This window comes from Cebus imitator, unplaced genomic scaffold (genome assembly GCF_001604975.1).
Source record: "Cebus imitator isolate Cc_AM_T3 unplaced genomic scaffold, Cebus_imitator-1.0 Scaffold38, whole genome shotgun sequence".
NCBI classification, from domain to species: domain Eukaryota; kingdom Metazoa; phylum Chordata; class Mammalia; order Primates; family Cebidae; genus Cebus; species Cebus imitator.
Window position 1 is genome coordinate 2,392,656 of NW_016107353.1, and position 21,755 is coordinate 2,414,410.

General features: G+C 51.6%; 1 protein-coding gene across 1 annotated transcript in view; it reads right to left on the bottom strand.

Moving 5' to 3' along the window:
- Positions 1-16,370, bottom strand: part of LRRN2 (leucine rich repeat neuronal 2) — a 71,069-nt gene extending 54,699 nt beyond the window's left edge. The window contains exon 1 of the mRNA XM_017525410.2: positions 15,832-16,370. The gene's annotated coding sequence lies outside the window, so the exon portion shown is untranslated. The remainder of the gene's footprint in view (positions 1-15,831) is intronic.
- Between the last annotated feature and the right edge of the window lie 5,385 nt (positions 16,371-21,755).

Genomic DNA, 21,755 nt, shown 5'->3' on the forward strand with positions numbered 1-21,755 from the left:
AATGAGAAGGTTATCCCAGCAGCCTGGGCAAGAGGCAAAGTCAGCCTGAACTAGAGTGGGGCTGTGGAGATGGGGAGGAGTGCAGTGGATGGACCCAGGTGCTGTTTACGAGGTGGGCAGGGCCTGGTGAGGGGCTGGATGTAAGGGAGAGGAGAGAAGGGAAGAGCTGACAGTGACTCCCAGTTGATGGCACGCAGAACTGAGGTTTGAGGTGACGCCATTCACAACATAGGCAATGCTGGGGAGGATCAGGCAGCGGGTGAGAAGGCAGTGGGAGATGAAGCAGGAGAATCACGACTCTGGCTTTCAGTGTGTCCCAGTCTGAGGTTTCTGGAGGCATCAGTCAACTAGGCAGGTGAATATAAGAATATGGGGCTCAGAAGAAAAGAGACCGACTAGGGAGCTGGGTGTTGTCTGAATGTGGACGACAGAAGCCGTTCGTGTGGCTGAGATGGCCCAGGGACAGAATATCCAATCAGAAGACACTACCTTGAGCCAGACCATAAGGGACAGCAACATTTAAAGATAAAGAAGGGAAGGATGAGTCAGCAAAGACGACTCAGGAGTATCAGAGAAGCCAAGAATGTGGGGTCAGGGAAGCCAAGGGAAAAGAAAGTGTCAAAAAAAAAAAGAGTGAAAAATGCTTCTGAGAACTAAAAAATGTTCCCTGGCTTTAGCAATCTGGAGAGCTGCTTCAGCAGAGTGATGGGGGAGGAAGCCAGACTGAAGCGGGGCTGGGGAAGGAGTGGGTGGCACAGAGATGGAGAATGCTGCTGCAGCCAACCCTTTCAGACATTTGGCTTGGACGGAGAAGAGAGACAGCATGGTGGCAGCAAGCGGATTGGGGCTTCAGGAAGGTTTCTTGTGTTGTTTTGTTTGCTGGAGACATGAGAAACTTGAGCATGGTGAGAAGGCTGTTTCTGAGAAGGCAGAGGAGAGAATCTAGAACATGGGTGGTGGAAGACCTGGCTTGTGATGGCCATGTGAGCCTGTGCAGACACAGGAGGGAAGGAGGAGAGGACTGGCCCAGGGGCAGGTAGTTTGGGGGTTGGGTGGGGACAAGTTGGGGAGTTCTTCCGGGTGACTTCTCTCTCTGTGTGAAGTGGGAGGTGAGGTCCTCAGCTGAGCATGAGGGTGGAGGTGGAGGTTCGGGAAGAAGGTGTGAAATAGTCATTGTGGACAGTGAGGGGAGAGAGAACCAGAGGAACGTGGTAGGAACACCAGGCACTTTTGAAGAACAAGTTGGGTTGGTGATGGTGAGTCTGTTTCGTGTATGTGTGTGTGTGTGTGTGTGTGTGTGTGTCAGCAGGGTCCAGATTCCTGAATGCAGGTAGAAAGAAGCAGATAGAGCAATTAATCCAGAACTGGGACTTGGCCAAACTGGGACAATAAAAAGACAGAGGCTCAAGAGAGTTTAGGATATTGGCAGGATTCTTAAAATGGTGGACCATGGACTCTATCTGGACTCAGAGAAGAGAAGGCAGAGGAAGATAATGCATGGTAAAAAAAAAAAAAAGCAGAGGTGCCAATGGAGCAAAGTTTCCAAAGAGGTTAAAGAGTGGGGATGCCACACAACCTCCCCCAGCTGCTGAATTTGACTGGCTAAAAAAAAAAGTGGTGGTGTGGGAGTCCTTGGACAAGCAAGCTGGGAGACTAGAAGGTGTAGAAGGTGGCGACCAGGAAGCTGGGTACTCTGCGAGGTAATTTCCAGGGGATGGGAGGACACAGAGCTTGCAAGTGAGTGGCTGAGATGGGTGAGCCCATGAAGGGACTGATGGGTCTGGGGTAGAAGAAGCTGTCCATGTAGTCACTAATCTCACCCAGGATGATGGACAGACACAGACTTGGAAAGGCAGAAGCTCTATGTGGACATGCCAAAGGCTTCCCTGAATGAAGAGGATGGCTCTTGAGGATAAAGGTGGGTGGGGAGGATGTTGCCTTATTTTGCGAGGTTTGGAGAATAATGGTGTCTTAGAGACATTACATTCTCTTGCAGATGAAGTAGGCCCTCCAGGGTGAAAAATCAGGAAAAACAATGGAAGAAGGAGTCTTGAGAAGAGGTAGTAGATATAGCACAAAGCCAGAAGTTAGGACCTTTCTGTCTAGTCCCAAGGGCACTAGTATGCTATGTGATCTCAAGTCCTTTCCCCTCCCCAAGGCTTAAGTTTCTCATTGATAAAAATAGGTTGGGAGAACTGGCTAAGGTAGAGTTTCCCAAGTAGTGTTAGGGAGCAACAAATGGGTACAGGTGTGCTGAGATCGTGACCCCTTAGCTCTTGGGTGAACTGGGGTCCCTGAGCCATTATCACTGTGTTTTTGTGCTACAATGTGAATGAGGACAGTGAGAAAGCAACAGGACAGACGCTGTCCAGGGCCGCAGCTATCTCTGACGTTCTGTTTGCTCATCTCTGTCGCGCCGTCTTGGAGGAGGCTGCAGGGAGGCTGATAGAAGAACAGACAGACTCCTGCTGCAGGCAGAAGTCCATCTGCTGGCAGAGATGGAAGCCAAGTTTCCTAGCTCCCTCTCGCTTTCCCCTCCCTCCCAGCACTAGCTGAGGGAGCTGTGATCTGCTCAGACTCCCAGGTGAGAGCAGGTGCACCTTGCTCCTCTTCTAGCTGATAGTTTGGGTGGTCACCGGCCCCCTCAAGCTTCAGCAGCAGCTTGTGAAAGTGAAGGAGCGACCACCCACTAGTTCCATCCATCATCCACTTCATCCAGCTCTAAAAACAGACTCACCATTTCTGAGAAGCTGGGCAGCATGTCTCACTGCACAGCACCGAGACAGAGTCGTCACAATGCAGATCTTTCTCTTAGGGCCAGCCACTTCTCAGAAATCCATATAAAATCCACCTACGTGGTTGACCGAGGGCCACCCCCTCTCTGCTACTAGCCCTTCTAGGGGCCCTCCCTCTCCCTCTGTCATATGATATATGCTTAGAGAATGCACTGGCAACTTAAATTCACCCTAATCATAAAACACCAGGAAAGACTCAGCACTGGGCCCAGTACTTTGCACACAGTGGATGTTCAGTAAACATCTACTGAACTAAATGAAGACTATTCTCAAATACTTAAAAAACAATACCCTACCAAGTCCATCAGAATTCTTTAAATTATCCATCACATTGTTGTTGTTTATTTGGGCGATTAAAAGATGACTTTTTAAATTCTTTAGTATTTATTGGTACCTACTGTGTGCCAAGCATTTTACAAGCATGAGCTGGTTTCATTTTCACAACCCTGTGAACCGGATGTGTTAAACCCATTTTATCGATAAGCGAACTGAGGCTCAACAAGAGATTGAGACACATCCAAGGTCACAGAGCTGGGAAGCAGAAGTCACAGAATTCTAACCCAGATCCAACTTTCAAGAGGGTGCTCTTTTCAGCATACCAGGCTGCCTCCCACAAATGCACAAACAGATCACAGCATCAAGAGTGATGGAAGCAGACAGAGGCAGTGAAGTTGTGTGCAGGAAGACTGCAGCCACACAGCACATTTGAGGCTTCCCACTGCCTTGCCCTGGGGAAATCTTTTCTGAGGCTGGCTAAACTTTGTCGAAGAAGAGTGGACAGGGGTGTGGCCGGTGCTCCCCTTGGGCCCTGTGATTACTAGGCTGGCTCTCCCCCTCCCCACTTTCCCCGACTACCCATGTGATCTGGCATTTCATTTAGGGCTGTGCTGCTTGGTTCTGAGTGTGTGAGAGGCCTAGAAGCGGCCAGGATCTCTCCTTGGATACTCTACTCCCACCCCTCTCCCCACAGGGCCAAGCGACTCCTGGGTCTGGGAGGTACCCCATTGTTCCCAGGGCCCAGGAAACAGAGAGGAGAGTGGTGGAAACCATGAGTGGTCTGACCTGCCACGATTGAACGCAGCTGTCAGCCCCCCATGCCTGCTGGAATCTGCCTGGCAGGTGAGCAGCTGTGCACCACATCTGTCTGTCCATCTGTCTCCCTCTCAGGGGCCTGCAGAGAGCCAATACCCCTCAGGGAGGGGAGGCCCTGGACCTGAAGCAGCTCCCTTACTTTGGAGGTTACTCAGCAGGAGCTAGGAAGGGTGGGGCAGGACAAGTGTGCGTCTGTCTCCATCCAAAACCCAAAGCCCCGCCCCCGACTGCCAAGTCCCCCTCACTACCTCCATCACTACTCGCCTAGCTCTGCCTGCCAAGCTCTGTAAATTACCACACATGCCAATAAGTCATTAGAAACCAGACCGGCAAATGTGGGGTTGCCATGGAGACCAATACCGGGGGAGCTGGCAGCCCTGGGTGCCGGTCTGTGGCTCAGGTGTGCTTCAGGGAGAGCTGGGAAGGTCAAAATGCCTGGCAGAGAGTATATGCACTACTGGGGTGCTGATTTTAGGCAAGGCTCCGCCTCTGCCTGCTTTTCTTCTCCCACCCCTCCCCGCAGCCCTGGGTCCTGCCCACCTGCAGCTTGTTATGGGTGATAAACGCTGCACAGGCTTCTCAAGGGCAGGTGCAGCCTTGGCCAGTGGGCTGGGTCCTCTCCCTTCCCAGAGCTGTGTGTCCACCCACAGCAGGCGGCTGTGAGAAAGCCCACCTGGGACCAATTCCAGGACAAAAACGAAGACAGGCCTGTGCAACTTGGGCCGGTTGTTGCGGATGTTGGGAGAAAGCTGAGGCCCAGGGAGGGGCTGAGGTCGGGACTGGAACTCAGGGCTGCTCCTTTTCCTGTGCCAGATCTGGCATCGCCTCTGCCCAGTTCTTAACACAGTGCTTGGGCCTTTATATGAACACATTTGTTGAAACTGTAAAAATATACACATACAAATGTAACGAATGAGTTCATGAGAGAATTCATGTAAGCGTCTGGGATTTCTGACAAAACAGGAATGGACCCTGGGTTGCAGTCCCAGCTCATCCACGCTGTCTCATCAGCGTGACCTCAGACAAAACCACTCCTTCCCGGGCCTCGACTTCATTGTCTGGAAAATAAGCAGGTTGTATTTCAGGCACAGTGTATTTCGAACCAGGTTCCTCGGAGCCACCGAGTTAGGAAGCAATCCCTACAGGGTGGCTGGCAGGCCAGGAGGTCAGCTGGGTTCTGGTCCACCGCTTGGCTTTTGCCTTGTATTTAGTTTCCTGATGCTGCTGTGAGCAAAGGACCACAAACTTGGTGGCTACAAACAACACAGATGCATTCTCTTACAGTTCTGGAGGCCAGAAGTCCAAAATGGGTCTCCCTGGCTTCAACCTGGGTGTCGGTAGGGTTGCGTTTCTTTCTGGAGGCTGGAAGGGAGACGATGTCCTGGCCTTTCCCAGCTTCCCAGCCAGGGATCTCGAGGCTGCCCACAGGCCCTGGCCTATGACCCCTTCCGTCTTCAACACCAGCACTGGCAGGCCCAGCCTTTCACACACGGCATTACCCAGATGCTCACTTCTGCCTCCCTCTTCCACCTTTAAAGGACCCATGTGATTACACTGGGCCCACCCAGATAATCCAGGATAATTTATTCTAAAGTCAGATATCAGCAATGTTCATTCCCCCTTGTCATGGAATATAACATACTCCCAGGTTCTAGGGGTTAGTACACAGACATCTTAGGGGGCCCATTATTCTGCCTACCATACATTGAAAAATGGATTAACTTCTATAAATGTCTGAAAGCCACAGGACCAGAGTGCCTTCTGTTGCCATCAGTTCTGAAGCACTATGACCGAGGCTCTTCCCCTTTTCTCCCGGGGGATACGAAGAGGAGCTCTGGGTCTGCCCATCAGAGGTGAATGTTGGCAGGCTCAGGCTGTTCTGTGGGCTGTGCAGAGGGATGAGTCTCCATGCCCACCAGAAAAGAGGTCTCTAGGGAGGAAAGAACGAGAACTACTTTGGGGGAATGGCCTTGTCTCAGCTCCTTCATCTCCATTCCCTAGGTACGCCTAAATTCAGATGACCCTGCAGTTGTCTGCTCATTGTTTTTTGAGACGGAGTTTCACTCTTATTGCCCAGGGTGGAGTGCAATGGTGCAATCTCAGCTCACCACAACCTCCGCCTCCTGGGTTCAAGCGATTCTCCTGCCTCAGCCTCCTGAGTAGCTGGGATTACAGGTGCCTATCACCACACAAGGGTAATTTTGTATTTTTAGTAGAGATGGGGTTTCTCCATGTTGGTCAGGCTGATCTCAAACTCCTGAACTCAGGTGATCTGCCCGCCTTAGCCTCCCAAAGTACTGGGATTACAGGTATGAGCCACCATGCCCAGCTGTCTGCTCATTTTTATTTCCAGTCAAGGTTACATGGAGCTGCGTGCGTGTGTGTGTGTGTGTGTGTGTGTGTGTGTGTACCCACCCATGCACTTTAACTGTCGCAAAAGGCATGCCAATCTAACTGTCATAAAGGTGAGACAGCATCTTGTCATTCCACATTTTGACCTTCAACACTGTCCTCTTCCAAGATTCATGAATAGTCCCAGATTGTTTAGAACAAACTCCAGAAACAGTAGCTAAGCTCAGAAAGCAGAGGGTCTTAGACCTGTCTGAGCTTAGGTACTATTTTTGCTAGCAACTTTACAGGCCCATAATGATCAACTCTGGCCTCTGCAGGTGACAAAGGCTCTTTCTCACCCCCAGGGGAGATAGTGGCCTCTCATTCTTCCATACAGCATAACCCCTGTTCTCATCTCTGCAAGACACCCTCTGCCAACTGCTTAGGACACAGTGGGGCTCAATAACTCTTATGAGCAAGGTGCCCTGGGTATTAATCACAGCCCCGGTGTTTTATTATTTTATGCAAATTGCTCACCTCTCTCCGCCTTATTTTTTTTTCCTTTGGTATAAACTGGCAGCTCATTCCCATTCCCACTTCTATCATATGTCCCAGGGGATCCCGGAAGAGAAATGTGATGTGGTCGGGAACGCTATTCTCTAGAGGAGTGGCCCTGGGGGAAATGAGAAAAGGAACTAACATTTATTGAGCTTCTGCTTTGTAGCAGGTACTTTACACAGATTAGTTCATTTAATGTGGTCGTTGAGAACCAGGGCTCCGGAGTCGGAAAGATTTGGGGGCTGAACTCTGGCTCTGTCACTTGCTGGTTGTGTGTGGCCTCCAGGCTTTAGTTTCCTCAAATGTAGAACGGGGGAAAATAATACCTACTTCACAGCGTTACGTGGATGAAATGAGATAAACGTAGTGAAGCTTTCGGCACCTCATAAGCACTCAATAACGTTAGCTCTTACTATTATTAACAACCCTAGGAAGTAGATGTTATTAACCCAGATTTATAGGTAAGGAAACTGAGGCTCAGAGAGGTTAAATAAGATGCCCAAGGGCAGGTGGCTAGGGACTGTGGACTCTGACCCAATGCCACCTGATCCCACTTCCTCCTGATTGTGAGCCATAAGGACAAAAGCCTTAGGCTCAGCCTCTGTGTCTTCCACGGGGTTGTGCTGGGGTACCGGGGGGGGGTGCCCACCTTTCTCAGGCTCCAAGTACCTAGAGGAAGGGAGAAGTCTGTCTAGTAGTGGACCGCTTTGCCTACAGGCCTTTTGCCTCCTGCTCTTTGCTTGGGGGGTGGGGCAGGGAGGAGAGGATATCCCCCAGTGTCGTGGGTGGGTGATTCCCCTGCGTCTTGGATGGGTTAGGGCACTACCAATGGATCCTAGTCTGCTCCTCTCTGGCGATCTCTCCCTATACTTTAGAGGCGAGCTCACACCTCCAAGACTCAGGGAGAGGATACACTCACCCCTCATGGGGGAGAAGTTTGTTCATTTTGGTGCAATTTTATTTCCAGTTCACAATATCTGAAATGACTGGGAACGTTACAGGAGTAACCTACCCAACAAGAGCCCACCCAGGCAGTGAGAAGAAGGGAGAAGAGGAGCTCCTGCAGCCTGGATAAACACATGGAGCCTAAGGGAATTGCACAAAACATGGCTCCAGACACCAGCAAGCTAGGAGGCCAAGATTTCCAACATGCAGACCTGGGACAATGGCCGGAGTTGGAAATGGGACTCCCTGAAGCCAGAGGACTTCCAAGAGCAGAGATCATCTGGTCTTGGGCAGAAGAGGGCAAGGACACTGGATAATGGATTTCCTTCTGGAAAGGGTGGCTCTCTGTGTCTCTTGAGAGAGTACAGGAGGCATCAGAAACCCAGGTAGGAGGCAGGGACTGCTCAGAGACAGAAGACCCTGCCCTTGTGAGCTGCCGCTGGGCTGCCTTACTCCCACTTGGTGCCCTCCCCTCCAGCAGCGCCACCCTTCTCTCCTCTCACCCTGCCAGCTCCAAGTTCTCTCCAAGTTCACCCTGCCAGCTCCTTCCCTCTGCAGCGTCGAACCCACTCCATTTTCCAGGCCTAAATCAGCCGCGCCCCCCCAAGGAAGCATTCCCTATATAACTCCCACACAGAGCTCACAGTTCTGATAACATTTATAGTCTAAATCACACAGTTTAGCACTTGGTTTTAAATACTGTCTGGTATTATTCCCTCATTATTTCTTGTGAGTATAAGTTCTGCCTCCCCAGCTGATCTGTAGGTTTCCCTACAAGTAAAGACAGTGTCCTATGCTTCTTTATGTCCTCCCAATCTCACACTCCACACTGCCTAGGACAGTGCTCACAGCATCCTTGGTTGGGATGTGCTGATTGGCTGAAACAGCTCCAATGGCTGCAGAGGCCAACCAGCCAGCACTTCCTGACTAGCTACTGGGGGAAACGCTGGAATGGATGGCCAATGCCCAGGGGTTTTAAAAAGTCAAATCATGGCCGGGTACAGTGGCTCACGCGTGTAATCCCAGCATTTTGGGGGGCTGAGGCGGGCAGATCACCTGAGGTTGGGAGTTCGAGACCAGCCAGACCAACATGGAGAAACCTCGTCTCTACTAAAACTACAAAATTAGCCAGGCATGATGGTGTATGCCTGTAAGCCCAGCTACTCAAGAAGCTGAGGCAGGAGGATTGCTTGAACCTGGGAGGCGGAGGTTTCAGTGAGCCAAGATCATGCCATTGCACTCCAGTCTGGGCAGTAAGAGCTAAACTCTGTCTCAAAAAAAAAAAAAAAAAAAAAAAAATTAAATCAACCCTGCAGGAGCCCATCTTACTCTGAGGAAAAACCCCATTCCTCACCAGCTCCAGAACTCTCCCAGAGCTAGCCTCCTCCTGACCCTCTGACTTTATCTCCTGCAGCTATCTGTGCTCACCACACTCCAGCCATGCCGGCCTCCAAGCTGCCTCTGACTCTCCAGGCACGGCCCTGCCTCCCAGCTCTTGCACTTGCTGTCCCCTCTGGCCGGCTTGCCCTGACTGCTGTGCTGCCCCCTCATCTCTCCTCAGACGTCACCTTCTCAGGTCTCTGCAGCCACCCTGCACAGGGTAACAAACTCCCCCTCTCCCAAATGACTCTTCCATTTCCCTTCCCTGTTTTTTCTCTTTAGCACTTACCAGCCTCTAATATGCCATTTCCTTTATGAGTTTATTTGACTGCATCCCCAGACAATACACTAAAAGCTCCTGAAGGGCAGAGGTCTGCCTGGCTGTTCACTGCTGTCTGCCCTCAGTGACTGGCTACAGGGTTCACAAATACTTGCTGAACAAAGAGATTCCAGCCCCACCCTGTGTCTGAGATGGCTGAGGCATGGTGGTGCTCAGAGATGGGCAGTGGACAGGATGATTCTGCAGGTCCCCTAGCAATGTGTAGACTCTGCCATTCAACCCCTGGACCCTATTCTAGGCAGGCACTTTCTCAAGCTTGAGGCCTGAAGCTGTCTGAGCCCCAGCAGAAGGCAGGGGAAGAGGAGTGGTGACAGCCAGGCAGGGTAAAGTGTCAAATTCTCTCCTTCCTCCTACACAGCTTTTAAATGTCTCACTTCCCACCAGCTGCCCCTCCGTGGTCATTCCCCTTCTGGGCATCACCACCTCTGCCCTCCCAGGCCAAAGACAGATGCTTTCATCGACCACATTTGAATGCTTATTTTGAGAACATTTTAGAGAGCAAAGTAACCTTTGCTGCCTGTCTTTTCTCTTCTTCTTTTTTCCTTCCCTCTGAAAGGATCAGGTAGGACAGACCCACTCTTCCTGGGGAATCCAGGCTGGTTACCTAATAATCACTCTCCTGCCCCCTTCTTCCTTATGTTTTTCCCTGAAGAACCTGCCTTTTGAGATGTTTGTAAATAGGAATAATTTACCCGTTCTTCCTGAAACACAAGAGTCTGCCTTGTTAGAGATATCCCACTGACAGTGCAAATCTCAAGCCTTCCCCATCTCCCTCCAACTTATCTGGGGTCTGGGTCCCATTCTCACATCTCCCAGTGAGCCATCCTTGCCCTGGTTCCCACCGTACGTCCATGGGCACTGACATTTAAGGTGCAGCTTCTCAGAGGCTAGTGGCTCCATGTGGCCCTGAGGCACTTGGCTGAAACAGAGGGAAACAATCTTGGATCTTAAATGTCACAACCTGCAGGAGCCAGAGGAAAAAAAAGGTCATGGAGACCCTCTCTGAAGATCCCAATAAGGAGAAAGGCAGCCACTGGCTTGCACACAGCTGGCTTGGGGAGCTTCTTCCTGGAGGGAGGGAAGGAGGAGAATGGGCTGGATGACCCAGAGCACCCTCCAGGCCCAAGGAACACCTGATTTGGGGGTGGTGAAGAAGCAGGAGGAGTCTCAAAGTCAGAGAGAAGGGCTAACTCCCTCCCTTGAATCTTTCCCAGCAATATGTCCTTGAGCAAGTCTGAATCTGTTTCTTGGCTTTTAAGTTAGGGATAATGAGAGTTAACTACCTATCTAACAGGGGTATTTTTGAAAGCTTAATGGGGTTATGCAGGTACAGCAGTTGGCACAGTGCCTGGCACATAGTAAATGCTCAATAAATGGTAGGTATCATAATTAGTGTCATTACCATGTGAGAGGTAGAAGCTGAGAAACAGTTATTGCCCCAGGAGCCCTCTGCCTGCGCTTTATCTTGGAACTCACTTCAAGTACATTAAATGCTGAGCAGCAGGGAAGGTGTGGGTGGAGGAAACATACAGAAAAAAACTGAATTCCAAACCAAACCTGGCTAAACACATCTCCTAAAAGGCGGTCCCCTCAGACCAAGGTGTCTGCCACGTCCCTAGGAGGTGCCAGAAGCCAGAGTGCAAGGCCCAGCAGCTCTGGGTTTGGAGAGTCTGCCTGATGAAAGCTTAGAATATTCAGGAGGCCAAGGTCATGAGCCTCAACCCCAGCAGGGATGCACCAGGTCCCCTGCACCAAAACATGTGGGGATGTTCTGGGCGACGGGCCAGCCCCACAGGAAGCCCAGCTCCCAGCACTAGAGACAAAGAGGCTGAGGGGGACCTGTCAGCGGTGATGGTGACATCCACAAAGGGCAGCCAACACATACACACCCTAGTATCTTCATACACAATGCCTGAGCCCCAAATACCCTCAGCACCAGCGTCCCCAGACCCACCACCTCTGCTTGGTTGACTCCTTTTCAAGCCTTGGCCCAAATATCACATCCTTTGGCAACTCTTTCCTAATCTGCAAACAGAATCTTTTTTTTTTTTTTTTTTTTTTTTTGAGACAGAGTCTTACTCTGTCGCCCAGGCTGGAATGCAGTGGTGCGATCCTGGCTCACTGCAACCTCCGCTTCCTGGGTTCAAGCAATTCTCCTGCCTCAGCCTCCTGAATAGCTGGGATTACAGGCACGTGTCACCATGCCCGGCTAATCTTTATATTTTTAGCAGAGATGAGGTTTCACCATATTGGCCAGGCTGGTCTTGAACTCCTGACCTCAAGTGATCCATCCGAATCAGCCTCCCAAAGTGCTAGGATTATAGGCGTGAGCCACCACGCCTGGCTGAGAGTCACCTTTTTATCTGCTTATCCCTATATTTCAACACTTGTTTCATTACTGTCTATGGGACTGACTCCCCCAACTAATAATAATAGCAATAATAATATTACTTACATAGCACTTACTATATATACCAGATACTGTTCTGAGCTTGTTATATGTATCACCTCATGTAATCCTCATGACAACTTTATGAAGTAGATACTTTTATTATCCCATTTAATGAGGAAACCGAGACAAAGAGAGGCTACATGATTTGCTCAATGTCAGCCAGCTAGAAGTGGTGAAGCCTGGATTTGAACTCCAGCTGTGTGGCTCTAGTTCACTCTTACCGTGAACTCCTTGAAGGCAGGGATATCTGATCTGTCTCTTTGTCCCTTGCAGCTAGCACAGAGCCAAGCACACAGTAGGTGCTTAGAAAAGATGGGTTGACTGAATAAGCAAATGCCTGTTTGAGGCTAATCTGGAGAAATTTCAGCCTCTGAGCTGCAGGCCAGGGAGACCCAGGCCCCAGGAAAGTAACAGATAAACGCATCTTTCTGACTCGTCCTCTCTCAGCAATCTAATCACATGCTACTGTCTGTCTTTTTTGCGTATCTCTTGTCTTCTGTTTTGTTTTGTTGTCTTTTTTAGCTACTTCATTTTGTCAAACTTGTTTTTTTCTTTCTCAGTTTATCTTCTGCCTTTGCCTTCCTTCTCTTCTGTTCCTGGGTCGCTATCCCCATTCTTGCCCCATTGCAGCCTTCAACCATTGTCCTTGTCCTTCCCTGGAGTCCTTGTGGGCTTGAAAGCTTCTGGCCCTCATCCTTTGTCTTGGAGCTTTTATAGAGTCCAAGCTTATAGATTAAGAACACAGGTGACACTAACTCATTAGACTGGCCATAGACCAAGCTTCTATATCCTGACCCCGAATCAATTCTACCTGAATGCAGGTGTGGTGTGGAGTGAGGGACTGCCTTCCTACAACGTGTCACATACCTATGTGGGATCACACAGAAGAGTCATTGCCCTCCTTGCCTCCTCCCTCCTTCCTGGAGGGTCCCAGTTCCTCCAGGAAGCCTTCTTTGATCACTTAAGAAAGCTTATTCATGCAACCATTCAGCAAATCCTTATATATAATAGTTTAACAGGGAGATAAGGCCCCATGTAAAGTTAGCTTAGAATGTAAACCTTAGTATAAGTGTACAAGTTACTAGACGTCACAGATATCATAGGACTGAATAAACTGCAGATAATCAGTGATTTCAAAATGGAGATCTACATGACCTGGAGCAAGTGGTTTGTCCTTTCCAGGCCCCAATTTCCTTGGCTAGAAAACAGCGGATGTCAATGTAGACATCAGAAGGTTGTCAGCAGGACTGAGCAAAATGACTTTTATGATGTTCCTCACATGGACTGGTGCATAGCAGGTATTCAATCATAAATTTGTTTCCTTCCCCCTTCTCTGCCTGAAGCACAGCCTTCTACTCAGCCCTGGCCAGCCAGATAAATGGTGAGATGTGACCTGGTCCATTCTTTCCATTCAGAAAAGTATCCAAAGGACAGGATGACTTAAGTGGTACCTGGCATGTTAGAGGTCACTCAGTGTGGTAATTCACTCGCATTGTTTATGTTCCTCACTTCCGCCCCCTCAAGCTATGGGTCTTTGAATGAGCCTGGTGGGCACAGCTGGCAAGTCCAGATACAAGTGTGGTCAGCCCGAGACATGGAGGTTTGTTTACTGCTGTATCTTCAGCTTCTAAAATCATGCTAGGCACACAGTAGGTGCTCAAGAAATAGCTGTTGAATGAATACATTTTTTAAAAAGCAATTGTGTTTCCTTTTCCTTTCAATAAACGACATAAGGGTGTGGGGAGGAGGGGCAGGTGAGTAAATGGCAGGGTGCAAGGGACACCAGGGTCAGGCAAATGCAGCTGCCAGGCCCACCAGCCCAGGCTCCTCTGCAAAGGGGATGCAGCAAAGCCGACAGTGCATGTGCTCCCACTGGCAGGGTAAGCGGGAGTGTGTGCACGCCTGGCTTACCATTTCAGCTGCAGTTTACAGGAGAAGCGGGCAAAGGTGGAGCTAGACTAGGAAGGAAGGGAGATGGCTGGGGAAGAATGAGGAGGGTGAGAGAAGGGAAAGAGCAGTGTGAGGGGAAAAGGGAAGTGAAGAGCGTTAGAGGAGGAAAGTGAAGAATGAAGGAAGGAGAGGAGGAGGAGGGGGAGGAGGGAGAGGGAGGCACAGGGAAAAGAGAATGGGGAGTGGGGAAGACCTGTGTTGAATTAGAGAGGGAACCTGCTGTACTAGCCTGGGTGAAATGAGCAGATCTCTGAGTTCTTACTGCCACTCGGTGTCTCCCTGGGAGGTGACTGCATTAGGTAGAGGGAGTGGATTTGGGGGTGTTCCTAGGTGCCAGACCCCGGGCAGATCTCAATCTAGCAGGCACTGAGGCCTTTAGTTCCATCCTTTGTAAATAATGAGGTCCCATGCCAGGTCCGGAGAGAGCGCTCCGCAAGAAGGAGATGTCTGAGCCAGCCCAGGGGAAGGAAGGAGGCCTAGGAGACTCAGACCCCTAGCTCTGCCCTTCTTTTGCCATCGTTTCACCACAATAGGCAACTGGCCAGGAAAGTGGGTCAGGCCACCCACATGTGACATTTTCTAGTAGCAACAGGGCTCGCAGGCAAGGGGGCTCCCGTGCCCACTACAAAGCCCACCCCCGCCCCCATGCTCAGTGCTCTTTTTTGGAGGGACCTTTCAAAAGCAATGGGCAATGGGAGGAGATCCTGGCCTTCTTATTCAGGGACAGAACGCTGGGCCACAGCCCATCCCAGGCTGGGGGGAACGGGGGGCCTGCCATCAGCCTGGGTGCATAGGGAGACCTAGATCTTCCCGGATGACAGTGACCAAACTGGCGGGGGGCCACCTCTATCTACTGCCCTGACCTAGGGAGGCTGTTCTCCCCACCACCTCCTGGGATTCTCGAGCAGAGGGCCTGTCAGTCCATCTCTGGCAACTGAGCGCTGTGCCCAGCCCACCCCCTCCAACCCTGCCAGTCGCCCAATTAGAAGCTGCGTTGGCTCCAACAGATGGGAGCTGCGGCAGCCTGAGGAACAGAGCACAAAGCCCAGCTGACATTTTCCTTCCTGTTCGTTTGGTGGGGGAGGAAGGGTAGGGAGCCCAGTACCACCCTCAGGGCCTCTCCCCAGGGTTTGGGTCTCCTGCACCTCTTCAGCGTCTCTTCTCAGCCCCAGATGGAGCTCAGTTCTCCCTCACCCCGCGGCTCCCCGCCGGCTGGGCAGCCAGAGCCTGCGCCGCCCTTTGCCAGCAGGACAGACGGCCCACCTGTGGCTGGCCAGCCCATCCTGTCTCCTGGATGCCGTGGTGGGCTCAGAGCCTCCCTTCCGTTTCCGCTTCTCCCTGCCAGAGCCCCCAGGCTGAGCCCCAGGCCGGCCCATCCCCCACCCACAGTGTCCCATCCCAGGCTGCGGTCCGACCCCAGCCGGCCGGCCCGGGAGGAACCTGGCTCCTGATTCCAGATACTTCAGACAGACCCAAGGCCACCTTGTCCCTCCGCCCAGACATCCGAGCTCCAAGGAGGAGAAAGTCCTCAGGCTCTGGAGCGCTTCCAGCCTGCCAGTCCGTCCGTGTCACGCCCTCCCTAACCTCGCCGCCGCCTCCCGGCCCCTCGACATCTCCAGGGCTCCGCTCTACCCAGCAACAGTTTGGGGGAGGTTCTGGCCTCTCCGGGCGCAGGCCCAGGCGTCCCCTCCCCGGCCGCTTCTGGGCATTCTCCAGTCCTCTGTCCCTCTCCCCGTCGGCCGCCTCCCTCTCCCAAGTCGCCGGCTCCCCTGAAGGCGTCTCGGCGGAAGGCAGCGGCCGCCCCTCGCCCCGGCCCCCACCCGGGTCAGGCGGAGCTGCGGTGCCGCCCGGACAGGAGCCTGGAGCCCCGAAGCAGCTGCTCCGGCCGCTCCCTCCGCATCCTCCTCGGCCACGCCAGCGACCTCGATGTCCACGACTCCCCGGCCGCGGCGGCGCTGCCCAGGTCAGCCCCGGAGCCGCACACTCACCCCGCGGGCGCCGTCCGCCGGCCGCCGGCCGCAACGCCTGGCTCCGCTAGTCCTCCGCCCGGGGCCGGGCTGGGGACGCTGGTCCGCGCCCTCCTGCCTCGCGCCGTCTGCACAGGCCGGGGAGGCTCAGCGGGCGCCCTCCCCAACGTGGAGTTATCCTGGGAGCGACTCCGGGGCCCAACCGGTGAGGGCGATGGCAGAATCCCAATCCGTCCCCACCCCCTCTCTGCGCCCTGGGCGCGTCGTAGCCAGAGGCCGGCGGGCGAGAGCCGGGGGCTCCCTCTGCGCGCCGCGCGTTTGCAGGCGCCCGGAGCAGGCCCTCGCGGCGCCCGGCACCCCCTCCGCGCGCGCCCGTCCTCCCGGCTTGGCGCTCGCCCTCCTCACTCGCTTCTCCGCTGCTCTCCCAACCTCCCCAGCCCACTCCGGTCGCCTCCTCCCAGTCTGCATGCCACGCCAACCCCCTCCAGTCCCGCTGCCATTTTAACTCCTGAGTGGCCAGAGGCCCCCTCTACCTAACGCACGCACACCCGGAGGAAGGAGTTGGGTGGGGCCAGACGCTAACGTTTGAGCTGTCCTTGTGGCTAGAGGCACAAGGCTTGGCTGAGAGAAGGGGCACAGCGCCTGGGTCCGGGAAGAGAGGGGTTGGCTTCTCTGATACTACCTCGGACCCTCTTGCAAAGGCCGGGACGACAGACGGGAAATTCAGCAGCTTTGGGAGGACAGGTGCAGCTCACAGTCACAGCGTGCACCTAAGATCACATTTTTGCTTTGCATGGTGCTACCCTCCTGAAGTTAACAGTAGACTAAGGAATGCAGTGGGGTGGGTGAGAATTTGTCTTTGGGCCCAGGCACCTCTCACCCTAAAGAATGGAGTGGAAGACCTCTTGAGTTGTCATGCCTTTCCAGCATTGCATCCTGAGCCACGCAGCTCTAGCATTCTGGAAGATTCCATCCTGGCTCTCAATGAAGGAGGTCAATTTCAGTCAGAAACTGGCAGGCCCAGTCAGGGGTTTGGCTTCAGGGTTCCCCACTCTGCCAGCTGGACATCATGAAGACTGGGGAAGGAAAGTAAGAAGGTGCCGAAGGTGCTGGCTGCTGCCTGGTGGCTTAGAAAAGCTGGGTGCCTGCTACTAGTGGGGGCTTAGGAGACTGGGTCTCCTGCTGGGGCAAAGGCCCAAGGCCCAACGCCCATGCCTTGATGGGGCTTTCAGCCTGGACCACTCAGAACAGACATCACAAACTCAGCTCCATGGCAGGCCACACCCCATTGATGGGCCTGGACCAGAGCCTGCCGGACCAACAACAGGGGAAGGGATGCGGTGGAGCCCAGGATGTAGAGTCTGCGAAGAGTGGCTTCCTTGGGCTGCCTGCCATCATCCAGTGCTTGAGCTTCTGGCCCTTTCTTTTCCAAGGGTACAGCCATCAGTGACTGCCATGCCTGGTGGCTTTTGTGAAGTTATCTTGAAGGTCTGTGAGCTCTGTAGGCACAGACGGGATTCTCACCTTCCGATATTGAATGAGCACATATTAGGTTCCCACTAAACTACCCCTATGTTCCCACCCTCCACACCTGCTGCGGAGCATAATGGCCTCAAGGAGCTCAGAGTGACAGGCTGGACCTATATGAAACCAATTTTAACATTTCAAGGCAATGGAAGTGCCATAGAAATACAAAACAAAACCACCATAATGGACTAGCATTATTCATGAAAGGTTTAATGGAGGAGTGAGTTTCCAGCTGAGCCTAGTTGGAGGGATAGGATTTGAACTGGAAGAGAATATGGGGACCAGCAAAGGCAGGAAAGTGGGGACAAGCAGAGTAGAATGGGTTGTCTGGAGGGTATGGGCAAGGGAGGAAAATCATAGAGCTTCTATTAGATGCCAGCCTTTTCTCATCTCTCTGATCTTAGCCTCTGAATTGACTAACCTCCCCATTTAACAGACAGGGGAATGGAGACTCAGAGAGTTTAAGGCAGTAGCCCGAATTCTGTAGGCAGAATGTGAGACCTCACTTTCACAATGCAACAATGCCACATTGAGTATACAGGGTGGGAACAGCTGATGAAGGGTCTGAATTGCCAGGGTCAGCAGTTTAGCTGTGGCCAAGTGCTCAGGTGATTTGGAAGGAAAGAGGCAGGAAGATGATAGACAATTGAGGTAGCTGTTGCAGGAATCTAGAGGGAGGGGAGAGTGAGAACAGCGTCCATGCATGAGCCTTTGTAAAGAAGACTTGGCAGAACTTTTGAGACTGACTGATTGAAAGGGGTCAAAATTTGACTCCAAGCTTTTAGCCTTGTCAAGTCACTGGAGCCACCTTTCCAGTCTAAGAGCCAATGTCAATGTAGACAGACTGATGGTGAAAAGGAGGACATTTTAGCAATCCTTTACCAATGGCACGATCTGAGAGAGCACTCATGCCAGCACCCCAGCCTCCCAATAATTAAGCATACTCATGTGTCTTATCTCCTAATCAGAGGGTAAGCTTCTGGAGCCTACGACTGGCTCACATCTTAATGAGACAAGACCAGCCCCTTATAGTAGATGACCAATAACTGATTATTGAAATAATAGATGGGATAAATGCAAGTAACATTTGCTAAGTGGCTGATCCTGAGTGGCAAAGCCTGTAAGATGTACTAGGTGAGGCACAAGGGAATTTCACCAGCCGTGGGAAGAAAATACGGGAAGGCTTCTCTCGAGCTGACTCCAAACGTCTTAAAACCCAATGAGATAGCAGAAAGAGCGTAGCTTTTAGAGCCAGAATGATTTGGGTTTGGAACTCTATTTGTCCATTTACTCTGTCTTGCTGCAGGAAAAGTATCAAACTTCCCTAGCTCTGATTCTTTTCTAGGTAAAGGTATTAATTAAATTAATAGCAGTTAACGCTTATTGAGCACCTACTACATGCAAGGCAAGGTGCTAGCACATTTATACATCATCTCATCAAAACTTCGACCAGTACTAGGACTCTAGCAATAGGAGAAAAACAAGGTTCAGTGTTTACCTAACCAGTACATAATAGAAATAAGATGGGAACCCAGGGTCCTTAGAAGGTAGAGTCCAAACACCAAGCCAAGTCTCCCTAGCACTTCTTTAGGATGAAGATAGCCGTAATGGAATGGATTCATACTCATAGGTTGCCATGAGATGTAACAGGGACTACATGACGGGCAGGAGCACAGTGGCTGGTGCATGGTACATGGTCGACATCTTTCTTCCAACCCTGCTCCCCTTGCTGCCATTCTGAGTCACATACTTTCTTGGGAAAAGCTGACCCTATTCACAGTCCTTTGGAAGCTCTTAGGTAATTATCCAAAGGATTTAATGGCCCTATTATTGACCTTTCAACCTCCAAATTTAATTCCTGGGCTTGGCCACGCATAATTTCCTGCCAGGAAGCCTGGGACTCTGTGACATCAGAGTGTCTTGGAAGAGGGATGCAGGGGTTATACGCCCCTAGAAATTATCCTTAACTCAATTCCTGGTGGCTCTTTCATGCAGGGGTCAGGACAGGGAACTGGTGAGCATGCTGTTTGTGTGGTGGGGGCTGTGAGGTGGGGATAGCTCCTCCTGGAGCCTGGCAGATGAGCCGAATCAGAGAAAGGAGGCCTGGGATGTGGCGGGTCACTGAGGTTTCCTCAGTGGACCCTCCACTGCTGTGTGCCATGTGCAGTCTCCTTAGGAGATGTGGGGTGGGACCTGGGGAGTCACTGAGGACTGTTGTCCCACAAGGGACCCAACTAGGCGGAGAGTATGGTGCTAAAGCAGTGGTCCTCGGAATCACCTGGAGAGTGTGGGCCAATGCAGGTGCTGAGGTCCCACCCCAGAGTCAGATTCTGTAGTTCTCAGAGTCTGCATTTTGGATAAACCATCCAGGGGATTCTGATTCAGGTGGTTGGATGGACTGCACTGTGAGACAGACCGGCCTGGGGGTGCCCATGGCTCTCTGCCCGCTCCCTGCCCAGGCTCACCATGCACAGAGCCTTGTTCTCTGGGCAATTAGAGCATAAGTGAAGGCAGAGGCAGAGGCAGAGGCAGAGGTGAAGGGAATGGAGCTCAAGCTTTAGGGCTTCTCAAATTGCAGGATGGCGGGGAGAGGGCGGGCTATGAGAGCTGGGACTTGTAGAGTGTTCGAGGTGAAGAAGGGGAGCCAGTTTATGAACAGAAAGCATTTTTATATAAGCATTTCTGGTCAATGGAATGAAGAGATGTCAGAAGAAGGGGACCTGAATGTCTGAGGCTCATGCAAATTGTTATCTTCTTGCTGGCTGTAAGTATCACTACTATACCTAATTTTGTATTTGGAATTCTGCAGGTTTTTTCTTAAGACAGACCCACAAACCTGGGATCTTCTCCAACCCCTGCCCTCAGGAAGCTCCCAGGATCCAAAGACACCCTTGGAACACAGAGAACCAGAAAGGCAGAAAGACACACACTGCAGATGGCAGAGCTGTGTGGAACTGCAGGAAGTCCTCAAATTTATCTTGGGTTATATTCCTGGAAAAGGCACTGCAGGTAAAAACGATGTAGGTTGAACCTGTTTTTGCCCAGAAACAACGTGATCATAAAAATTACATTTCTCACCAATGTCCTGGTGCCCAACTTTTTATAAGCACAAGCACCACAGACACCACATTTAATCAACAGTAAATGATACACATGTACTCTCTCTCTCTCTCTTTTTTTTTTTTTTTTGAGATGGAATCTCACTCCGTCGCCCAGGCTGGAGCGCAGTGACACAATCTCTACTCACTGTAACCTCCATCTCCCAGTTTCAAGTGATTCTTCTGTCTCAGTCTCCTGAGTAGCTGGGACTACAGGCTCGTGCCATCACATCTGGCCAATTTTAGTAGAGACAGAGTTTCACTGTGTTGGCCAGGCTGGTCTCGAACTCCTGACCTCAAGTGATCCACCCACCTTGGCCTCCCAAAGTGCTGGGATTACAGGCGTGAGCCACCATGCCCAGCCCTGTATTTCTTTTTCTTTTTTCGAGACAGAGTCTTGCTCTGGCACCGAGGCTGGAGTGCAGTGGTGCAATCTCAGCTCACTGCAACCCCCACCTCCTGGGCTCAAGCAATTCTCCTGCCTCAGCCTCCCTGGTAGCTGGGATTATAGGCACACGCCACCATGCCAGGCTAATTTTTGTATTTTTAGTAGAGACAGGCTTTCACCATGTTGACCAGGCTGGCCTCAACCTCATGATCCACCCACCTCAGCCTCCCAAAGTGTACTCTGTATTTCTTAAATTGAATTTGAGTATCTAAAACAGTTAAACTGGGCAATATGGTAAGCAACTCCTATTCTGTTTAACATATTCAGAAGATTCCAGAAGGAAATGCTGTCTTAGGGAGAAGGGACCATGGGAAGGACTAGAGTGACCCCCCTTCCCCCATTCAGAACGTGTATGGGTGAAAAGGGAGCCTCAGAGGTCTGAAGCTGGGGAACAAGGGTTTGTGCCCCATGGCACATCTGAAAACAGACCAGCCAGCCATCACCATTTGTGGATCTATCTGGCCTACTCCAAAGTGATGACTTTTAAGTAAAGGGCTGCCACACATACACCAAGACTGGGGGACACTTGAGAGGGCTCTAAGAGTAAAGTTGGAATGCCATTTGGAGTGCTGATCTAGATAGGCTTCCTGGAGGAGGAAACTCTTGAGAAGATGCTTGAAGGCAGGACAAAATAGGACTTTCTGAGAGGTCAGTCCCCAGGGACCCACAAGCATCTTTTGAGTTGACTTTGACCCACCTCACTGAGACTCATCATAGGCTGTCAAGAAGACTTTGTCCTAGGCCAGGCACGGTGGCTCATGCCTGTAATTCCAGCAGTTTGGGAGGCCAAGGCGGGCGGATCACCTGAGGTTGGGAGATCGAGACCAGCCTAACCAACAGGAAGAAACCCTGTCTCTATTAAAAATACAAAA